The 9,702-nt window shown below is 46.4% G+C and overlaps 1 pseudogene; it reads left to right on the top strand.

The window, feature by feature from the left end:
• Positions 1–9,156: 9,156 nt before the first annotated feature.
• Positions 9,157–9,300, top strand: LOC122914665 (annotated as a pseudogene).
• Positions 9,301–9,702: the final 402 nt, after the last annotated feature.

Genomic DNA, 9,702 nt, shown 5'->3' on the forward strand with positions numbered 1-9,702 from the left:
AAAGGCGTAGGCTCTGGTGGGCACATCCTGAAGGCCCTGGAGAGGGGCTCCGCCGGATAAGGCTGGAGCAGGCCCTCTGTAGCGTGGGGCCCAGGGCAAAGGCCACTCCCCCGGTATACAGGCTATCATGACAAAGTACAGAGACCAGGTCCTGTCCTCGGGGGCTTGCATAACAAGAGTTCACAGACCTTGGGTCACAGCCTCTTCATGGATTATGAAACCAGTTTCGTGGGCTGTGAGTAGCATAAAAAAGTAATAAAACAGAAAAAAAAGAAACTAAAGTAGAAAAAATAGATAAAATAGAAAAAATAGAAAAGTAATAAAATAGAAAAGAAAAACATCAGAGTACACTCCAAATAATCTCTTTATATACTCTTCTCTTGGTTTCGGCTTGGGTCGTGATCTCATGGTCCTGGGATCAAGCCCTGCATCAGGCTCCGTGCCCAGCATGGAGCCCGCTTGAGGTTCTTTCCTCCTCCCTCTCCCTCTCCCTCTGGTCCTCCCCTGGCTTGCGCTCACTCTCCTGTCTCTGTCTCTCAAATAAAAAATAAATGGGATAAATCCCTTGAAAACAAACATGTATTATATGTGATATATATCATGTGGACATGTGTGATATATACTATGTATATGTATAGACATATTACATGGGATACAAGTATATTATATTTGTGATGTATGTAGTATGATATATACGTATGGAGGTTCTAAAAATATTTTTGATTGATAGCCACCAGCTGCTAATTGGAGGCCTAACCCATGGGTGGGGAGGTCATTCATGTGTATATTACACACACACACACACACACACACACACGTGAGTGGATACAAACTGTGGCATATGCTGAGAAGGAATACGGCTCACAACGAAACAAGGAGGACTCGCAGAAGCATTAGCCTGAGTTCTATGAGCCGTTCCAGCGAATAATCAAATCCAAGGTGAGGGAACCATGGAAACCCCCAATTTGTAGTCACGTTTGACAGAAGCTGTCGGTAACCTGGGACCTACGATCCATGGGTGTCAGAAGTGGGGGAGGGGCAGTCTCATGGGACCCACCCATTCCCCTCTGGGCTCCACGTTCACTCTGGTGCATGTGAGAATTGAACTGAATTGTAGGACGACCAGCTGGGGTCATGGGGAATTGCTTGGTGTGGTGATCTTGTGAGTGTCAACAAGCAGCACACAGGAGTGGAGGCAAATTTTTCTCCAGAGTCAAGTTCTGGAAATCATCTGCAAAGTCTTAGCCTAGAGCCCACTCTACCAGGCTTTCCAAAAAGCTTGTCAGCTCCTCATTCCCTATATCAGGCCGAAAAGTGACAGGAATAATTTCAAAATCTCAGTGGCTTACAACGGTAAGGGTGTGTTCGCAGTCATACCTCGTGCTTATCATAGGTTGCCTGGGAGCAATGATGTGACCTAAGCTGATGGAGAAGCCACCATTGGAAACATCTCCGGTATCAGTGACACAAAGAAGAAAGAAGAAGGTGATACCACTGGCTCTTGTAGCCTTTGCCAGAAGGGATATGCACATCATTTCTGCTCACATTTCATTGGCCAGAGCAAATCACACAGCCATGTTTGCGTTCAAGAAGGTAGGAAACTACAATCTTCTTATAGTGAGGGAACTGGGTAATGCCACAAAGGAAAGTTATTATCTCACACACCAAGAATTCTGGAAGCAGAAACCATATTCAATGTCAAGAGCCATAAGTAGGGAACAACAGTGGTTTCAACAAGGTGATTTATTTCTCCCTCACATAACAGAACTATGAAGTGTGTAGTCCGAGACTGGAGAAGGGGTTCGTTGGTGTCATAAGGGACAAGGCTCCTACTGACCTACCACTCTGCCATCCTTAGCATGTGGCTCTAAACCTCATGATCACATAATGGCTGCAGGAGCCTCAACATCATGTCATGTTCCAGAGGAAAAACAAGAAGAAAAGAAAAAGGAGTGGAGGGGAAGGCACCACTAGGTGAGCTTCGTCCTTTTAAAAGGGGATCCCAGGATCCCCTCCCAAAGACTTCTGCTTACTTCCGATTGGCCACTTCTATCTGCTAAAAGAAATTGGGAAATGTAGTCTTTTAGCTGAGTCCATGACACTCTGGCTACCATCATGGAAAACAATAGCCTCAAGGAATGCGTGGATATGGTGGGGAGGATGCTGAGCTTCTCCCAAGTTAAGGATGGGGACTAATGCTATTTTTAATCAAATATGAAAGGAATAAGTAATTCCTAAGACTGGAGTCTGTGGAGACCTCCAGGGGACAGAATACTGATGCTCAGATTCGGAAAAGACATCCAGGAATCTCTCCAGCAAGGCCCCCACTGCTCTTCAAAGGCTGTCCATCTGCTGCCCCAACCCCTTCTGGCACAAGACCCCTTTTTCTGTTGTGGTGTCTAAACTGCAGCTCCTCCCCCGCTCTTACATCAGGGGAGAGATGGCTTGCCAAGACCTAATGGAATGGCTCTCGGAATGCAGCCAGACTCCCAAGTACAATACTGACAAGATTTTTGTTCTAGAAGAATTAAGGCCACATCACACTCACTGGAAGGAATCTGCTTTCTTCACGTGGAACTACCTCGTGCCTTTTTGGGGCTTTTGGGAGGGACTTTCAAGGCTTGCTTCAGTGAGGTGTTGCTTTTAGGGAGGTGGGTGAGTCTGCACTTGATCTTAGCCAAAAGGCCGAGCTCCTGCCTGTGGGGAGATTAAACAGCCTTGGAAACACCCCGTCAGGTGGCTCTGGGATGTGTCCACTTGGCTAGGTGAAATGACATTTCCCAGAAATCCCCTCTCTGTACGCTTCTGGTTAAGGTGGGATGCAAGAGATGTTCTCATGGGGGATGGCGGGGTCAAGGTTGGAGCCGTGGCCATCTTGTGTCTTCCACTAGTCGCTGTTTATCTGTGACGACTCACCTCGTTGGTAGAAAGCAAGAACCGGGCCTGCCTCTGTTCCCACCTCCCCCCTCTTTCAGCTCCTCCAACCCCTGCACCAGCTGCATGCCTAGCCCTGTGATGAGGGGGCCCTGGCTTCTGTGGGACACATACCAAGGTCACAGGCAACTGGTTCTCTGATCTAATCAGATTTTAAGACATTAATGACCCTGTTTCCTGTGGCAAAGGAGACACTGATAGCCCATGGCACAAAGTGGCAAAGCAGTTACTCAGATCAGTACAGATAACTGCCTGTATCAGTAGCGAGGCTCCGGGGTGGACCAAGTATCTGCTTCCATAGGACGTTTTAGTAAAAATAAGGCGGTTAATGAGTGGCTGGTTGCCTCTAAGAATGCTAGAAAACGTGAGGAAAGAAAATGGGGAGCTCAGGGCTTTCTATCCCCAGCCTAAGAGCTGTCCGAGGGACTCGAACGTTTCTGTGGCTGTGGAGAGAGAAACTTATTTCCTGCAGAGAAAGGGCCCAGAGTTCTGAAAACACGCTCAAAGTGAAATCCTGTGAGCAACCAAATTTACAATTCCCATCCAACTTCCAACCTTACACGGTCCTTTGGTTAATGCTAGGGCACTGAATGGGAAGAAACAGGAGCCCAAAAAGTGGGTTTGGGTTATATGGGCAGATTCTGACAAGGCTATCACGTCTCCTTTGCCCATCGAGTGAGCCTGCACCCTTGTCTGGGGAGGATGGTCTCCTATTGCTTGAAGGAACTGGAATGGCCTTTCCTCAAGCGTAGGAGCTGGTGATCCTCCTAAGAACTTTTCTTGCCTCTCAGACCTGTAGCCAGACTCAAGTCTCAACAGAACCCAAAGGGCGAGAAGCAAAATAGGACCTGTGAGGAGATCCCCAGAACAATTGCCAATTTCCATCCACAGAAAACTGCAGAACGTGCGTAGAAATGGGTCTTTGGTGTGCTGAACCAAGGTAGGGCAGAATATAAAATTGGATCAGGCCAAATGTATTGATTTGGCTCACGAAAGCAGAGATTCTAGCTTCGATGCTCCAACATAAGGGTCCAAGAATACCTCTGATGGTTTGCTTGGTTGTTTGACAGACCTGTGTACCCAAAGGTGGCCTGTCCTAGGTTAAAATGTCAGAGGTTCCTTGGTGGACCCGCAGAGCCCGAGTCAGCAAGCCTTGTCTGTAAAAGGCCAGATAGGATATATTTTAGGGTTTATAAGCCAGTGCCGACTGTGGCTCCAGCTTTAGAGTGGAAAAGCAGCCAAAGACAATTGGTAAAAGAATGAGCCTGACTGTGTCCCCATAAAAGTTTATTTATGGACACTGAAATGTTGATTTCATATCATTTTCATGTGTCACACAATATTATTATTCTTTTGATTTTATTTGAATTAAAAATGTGAAAACTGGGATGCCTGGGTGGGTTAAGCATCTGCCTTTGGCTCGTCAGGCTCCTCACTGAGTCCACTTGTCCCTTTCCCTCTCCCTCTGTTCCTCCCCCACTTCATGCACTCACTCTCTCTCTCTCTCTCAGATAAATTTTAAAAAATGTGAGAGCCATTTTTAGCCTGCAGGCCATACAAAACAGCCTGTCCAGTAGATCTGGTCCCTGGGCTGTAGTTTGCTGAGTCCTGTTCTGAAGGAAAGTATCCAAAAGTCTTGGGACCCGGAGGACACAATGCTAAGTAGAATAAGCCAGACACAAGAGAAATAAATACTGCATGATATCACTTGTAAGTGGAATCCATAAAAATCAAATTCATAAAAGCAGAGAGTGGAGTGGTGCTTGCCAGAGGCTGGGGGATGGGAGGAATGGGGAGATGCTGGTCAAAGGGCACAAGGTTCCAATTATATACAAGATGAGCAAATTCCAGAGATCTAATATACAGCATAGTGACCATAGTTAATAATATTGCGTTTATTATAGTAACCCTGAATCTGGCCAAGAGAGTAGATCTCAAGAGTTCTCAACACATACACACACACACACACACACACACACACTGAAAATGTTAATTAGCTTGATTGTGTTAATCATTTCATGATATATACTTATACCAAAACAACACACTGTATACTGTAAATATATAGAATTTTTATTTATTGATGATATCTCAGTTAAGCTGGAAAGAAACCCACATAGGCTTAGAAAGATTGGAATACTGAGTGGCTTTGTCATTTAAGACTAGCTATACCATGGGGCAGGGTGGGCGGTGTTAAAGAGCCACAGTGAGGTCACTGTCATCAGCTGTCATGTGGCTGTCAGAAATAAAGTCATAGGAAGGACTCCTAGCGTCCTTGAAGAGCTTCGTGGTGGCTCTTCTTTGAAGGTCAGAAATCCTAGGGGAAACAGTTGCCCTTGAACTAGGAATTCTAAATTCTATAGGCATGATAGACCAGAGGTGGCAGGGATCCTGCGGGCACTGACACGCCAAAGATCAGATGACATGGTTTCCACTGGAGAGTGAAGCCCAACCAGGAATGAGAACAGGCTGACTTGCAGAGCTCATTGGCATTTCCTAGTTTGAAATGAAATAGGCGGGCAGCCTACTAAAGTCTTGCTTGATCTGAATTAGTGGATGAGCTCTGGGACTAGTGAATGAGTTCAAAGCTAGATGACCAACATAGTCATTGCACCTCGATCATGTCCTACACTTGAGCCTTCGATGAAAGGAGGGGCTGGGATCCTTGGAGGTAGGACCCTGTTATGCTGCCCAAATGCATGCTGGTCGTCTTTCTCCTAGACATCTCTGAGGAGACCTGTGGTCATTTACCAGGCAGCTGTATACCGGGGGGAAAGGAGATAATCTGATTTTCCAAGCATGATTGGACACTGGGTGGGGGGGACTGACTCAAGTTCCTGGAACCCCGGGAGCTAGTGGTTTGTTAGTCAGAGTGGGGCTATGGGGGTCAGGTGATCAACAGAGTTTCTGGGAAGTTCTGCCCACAGAAAGCCTAACTGGTCACTGAATCCATCCTGTGGATATTTGCTCAATGCTTAAATGCATAATGGGAATAGATACATTGAGCAATTATAAAAATTGCAACATTGGTTCCCTGAACCACGGAGTTGATGGCTATCACGGTAGGAAGAGCTAGGTGGAAGTCACTAGAACTCTCTCTGCCTATGCAAATAGCAAATCAAAAGCAATACCACATTCCTGGAGGGATTGTGGAGATTGGTGCCACCAACAAGGCTTGAAAGATGCCAGAGGGGTGAGTCCCACCACAACCCCATCAACTTGCCTCTCTGGACTGTGCAGAAGACAGAGGGAACTGGGAGGAGGACAGTGGATCATTGTAGAGGTAAGCAGGGGAGGTGGCTCCAATGGCTGCTATTGTTCCAAATGGGGTTTCATTGTTGGAGGAATCAGCAGATTTTCTGGGACCTGTTATACAGTTACTGATCTGAAAAACGTGCTTTTTAAAATTTTTTTAAAATTTTTTTCTATACCTGATAGTAAAGACCATCAGAAGTTTGTTTTCAGCTGGCAAAGCCAGAAACGTCTCTACTGTCCCAGCCAAGAGGTATACCAGCGCTCCAGCCCTATGTCATAAGATGGTCTGGACCGAGCTTAGGCACCTGCCTTATTCCCTGGACATCACGCTGGCCCATTACATGGAGTATATTATGATGATGGGATCTGATGAGCAAGAAATAGCCACCACTTTATACACATTGGAAGGACAACTGCATGCCAGAGATTGGGAAATAAATCCTACCCACAAAAAAATTTTCAGTCTATCACTTTAGTGAGCATTCTTGGGGTCCAGGGATTGGAGGGATGTAGAGATATTCCTTTCTGGGTGCAGGCGAAGTTGCTGCTCATGGCCCTCCTGACCCTGAAAGAGAGACCCAATGCTGGGGGAACTTCTTCAGACCTTGGAATCTGCATATACCTCACTTAGAAATATTGCTGTCACTCATTTACTGAGTAATCTGGACAGCTGTGAGTTATAAGTAGGATCCAGAATGAGGGAGAGCCCAGTGACAGATCCAGGCTGAGACAATGGTACTTGAAGCGTCTTGGTAGACAGGGTGCTCTTTGGGGACTCTCTCATTGGTGAATCACGGTGTAGACCTCTAGGATTTTGGAGCAAAGTCAGGTCATTCTCTGAAAATAATTATTCTATCTTTGAAAAAAAAGTTCTTGGCTTTCTCCTGGGCTTTAGTAGAGGCCAAATATCTGACCCCAGGCCACTAAGATACTATGCCAATGGAGCGACATTTCATCACCTGTTGCACGACCCAAGAAATCACAAAGTTAGGCATGCACAGCAGCTATCTGTGGAAGTGGTTTAGACAAGATGGTTCTAGCAGGTGGTGAAGGCATGAGTACTTTGCCTGAGGAAGTTACCCTGATGTCCAGGTCCCTGATTCCTGCTTTAATGCCTTCTTGCTCTCAGACCTCACCTATGGCCTGTGGGGAGTTCTCTATGACTAGTTGACCGAGAAGGAAAAAAATCAGATTTTGCAGATAGTAAAACTCTAGTGATAGGAAACTCGGGTTTATATATAATTCCGAAGGACATAGAGGCACCACCCAAAAGTGGGCAGCTGTATCATGATAGTGCCATCCTGGGACACCCCTGAAGGATGCGGGTCAAGGGAAACTGCCCATAGGCAGAAATTTGAGCAGAGCACCCAGTTGCCCATTTTGACCACAGAAAGAGATGCCCAGAAATACACATCTATATCAATTCATCAGTTGCGACTAATGGTTTGGCTGGATGGTCAGAGACTGCTACAAAGAGGTCTGGGGAAGAGATAAGTAGGTAGGACTCTCCAGAGGAGGAAGAAGAGAATTGTGTCCTACACAGGGGCTTGCCAGAGTGAACTCAGAAAATAAGATTTTTAGGAAGATAGGATAAGCCATCTTGTGGACACCAGTCAGTCACTTTGACCAGCCACTGCCATCATCAACAACCCAGTTCATTAACCATGGAGGGTGGGGGGCGGCCAGGGGAGCTGCGCGTGGGATCTGCAATCAGAACTTCTGCCTGGGGGCGCCTGGGTGGCTCAGTGGGTTAAGCCGCTGCCTTCGGCTCAGGTCATGATCTCAGGGTCCTGGGATCGAGTCCCGCATCGGGCTCTCTGCTCAGCAGGGAGCCTGCTTCCTCCTCTCTCTCTCTCTCTGCCTGCCTCTCTGCCTGCTTGTGATCTGACTCTGTCAAATAAATAAATAAAATCTTAAAAAAAAAAAAAAAAAGAACTTCCGCCCGGAAAGGCTGATCTGGCTACTGCCACTGGTAAGTGCTCAGTCTGCCAGTAGAAAAGACCAGCACTAAATCCCCTGATCCAGCAGCAGTCCCCCAAGCGGATCGGTCAGCTTGGTGATGGCAGGCTGATTACACCGAACGGCTTCCCTCATGGGAAGAGCAGCACTTTTTCTTTCTTTCTTTTAAATAACCGCTTTCTTGTAATATAATGCACATACCATACAATCCACGTCTTTAAAGTGTACCAGCTAATAGTTTTTAGTCTATTCACAGATATGCACGACCTTCACTACAACCCATATTAGAACATTGTCATCACCTGACAAAGAACCTCTGGAGGATTCTGGAAAGATGGCAGAGCGGGAGGCGCAAAGAAGCTGTCTCCCCACCTGTACGGCAATTGCACTGTAGACTCATTTCGGAACTATGGAGACAACTGAAGCCTGAAAACTTCCAGAGGAAGGCTTGGATGGTGCACTGTGGTAATTTCCTTCAATTTCAGTTCTTAGCAGAGTAGCAGCTTCCCAGCCCTCCGCCCCAGCCCCACGGCAGGTGCCTGTGCACATGTTCCTCCAGCAGCTTGCATTACCCCCTGTAGGACCCAAACGGCCAAAAAGCACCTTGTCCTCCAAATATAGAGGATCAGTTGTCTGATCACTGACTGCTGCTGCATTTTCTTTTTTTTCCTTTTTTTTTTCTAGCTTCAGAGGTAGAATTTAGTGGTTCATCAGTTGCCTGTAATACCCAGTGCTCATTTTTTAAAAAAAAGATTTTATTTATATTTATTTAGTATTTATAAATACTGTCAAATAAAAGTATTTATTTGACAGAGAGATAGAGAGAGAGAGCACAAGTAGGCAGAGAGGTAGGCAGAGGGAGAGGGAGAAGCAGGTTCTCTAATGAGCAGGGAGCCCAATGTGGGGCTCGATCCCAGGACGCTGCGATCATGACCTGAGCTGAAGGCAGAGGCTTAACTCACTGAGCCACCCAGGCATCCCAAAATCTCATATTTAAAAAGGAAGCGGATCGCTTCTCGGCCTTTTGGCTAAGATCAAGTGTAGTATCTGTTCTTATCAGTTTAAAAAGGAAGCGGAGGACACTTGTTCCACCCCCAAGAAATGCTTAGGGTGGTCTTGTGGGGTGATGTGAAAAGCTGCTTGACAACACTTGGAAAACACCTAAGGAAATGAAGATCTAAATAAAATTAAAATGTGGTGAGATTCTACCGAATTCTGACACGTAATGCCTTCCCCCACCCCCCAGGCCAAACAATTCTCCAATAGCAGCTGGATGTCCTCCAATTTCACAATTTTGACACTACCTACTCTGAGATAGCATCAGATTCCACGGGTTAAGGGCTCTGTCCTATAAGCCTGGATCCCCTTCAGAAGCCAGAGGGAGGTCCTGGCTGTCTTCCGTGCTGCTGAATGACTAACTATAAATCAGAGGTTCCCACGACCTCCTCCTTGGGTTCAATGAGTGAGCTAAAGTGGCTCACAGAACTCAGGGAAACATTGCACTTACCAGAATGCTGGTTTATTACTGGTTATAAAAGGAAGGTAACTCAGGAA

Source organism: Neovison vison, chromosome 7, assembly GCF_020171115.1.
Source record: "Neovison vison isolate M4711 chromosome 7, ASM_NN_V1, whole genome shotgun sequence".
Classification (NCBI taxonomy): domain Eukaryota; kingdom Metazoa; phylum Chordata; class Mammalia; order Carnivora; family Mustelidae; genus Neogale; species Neogale vison.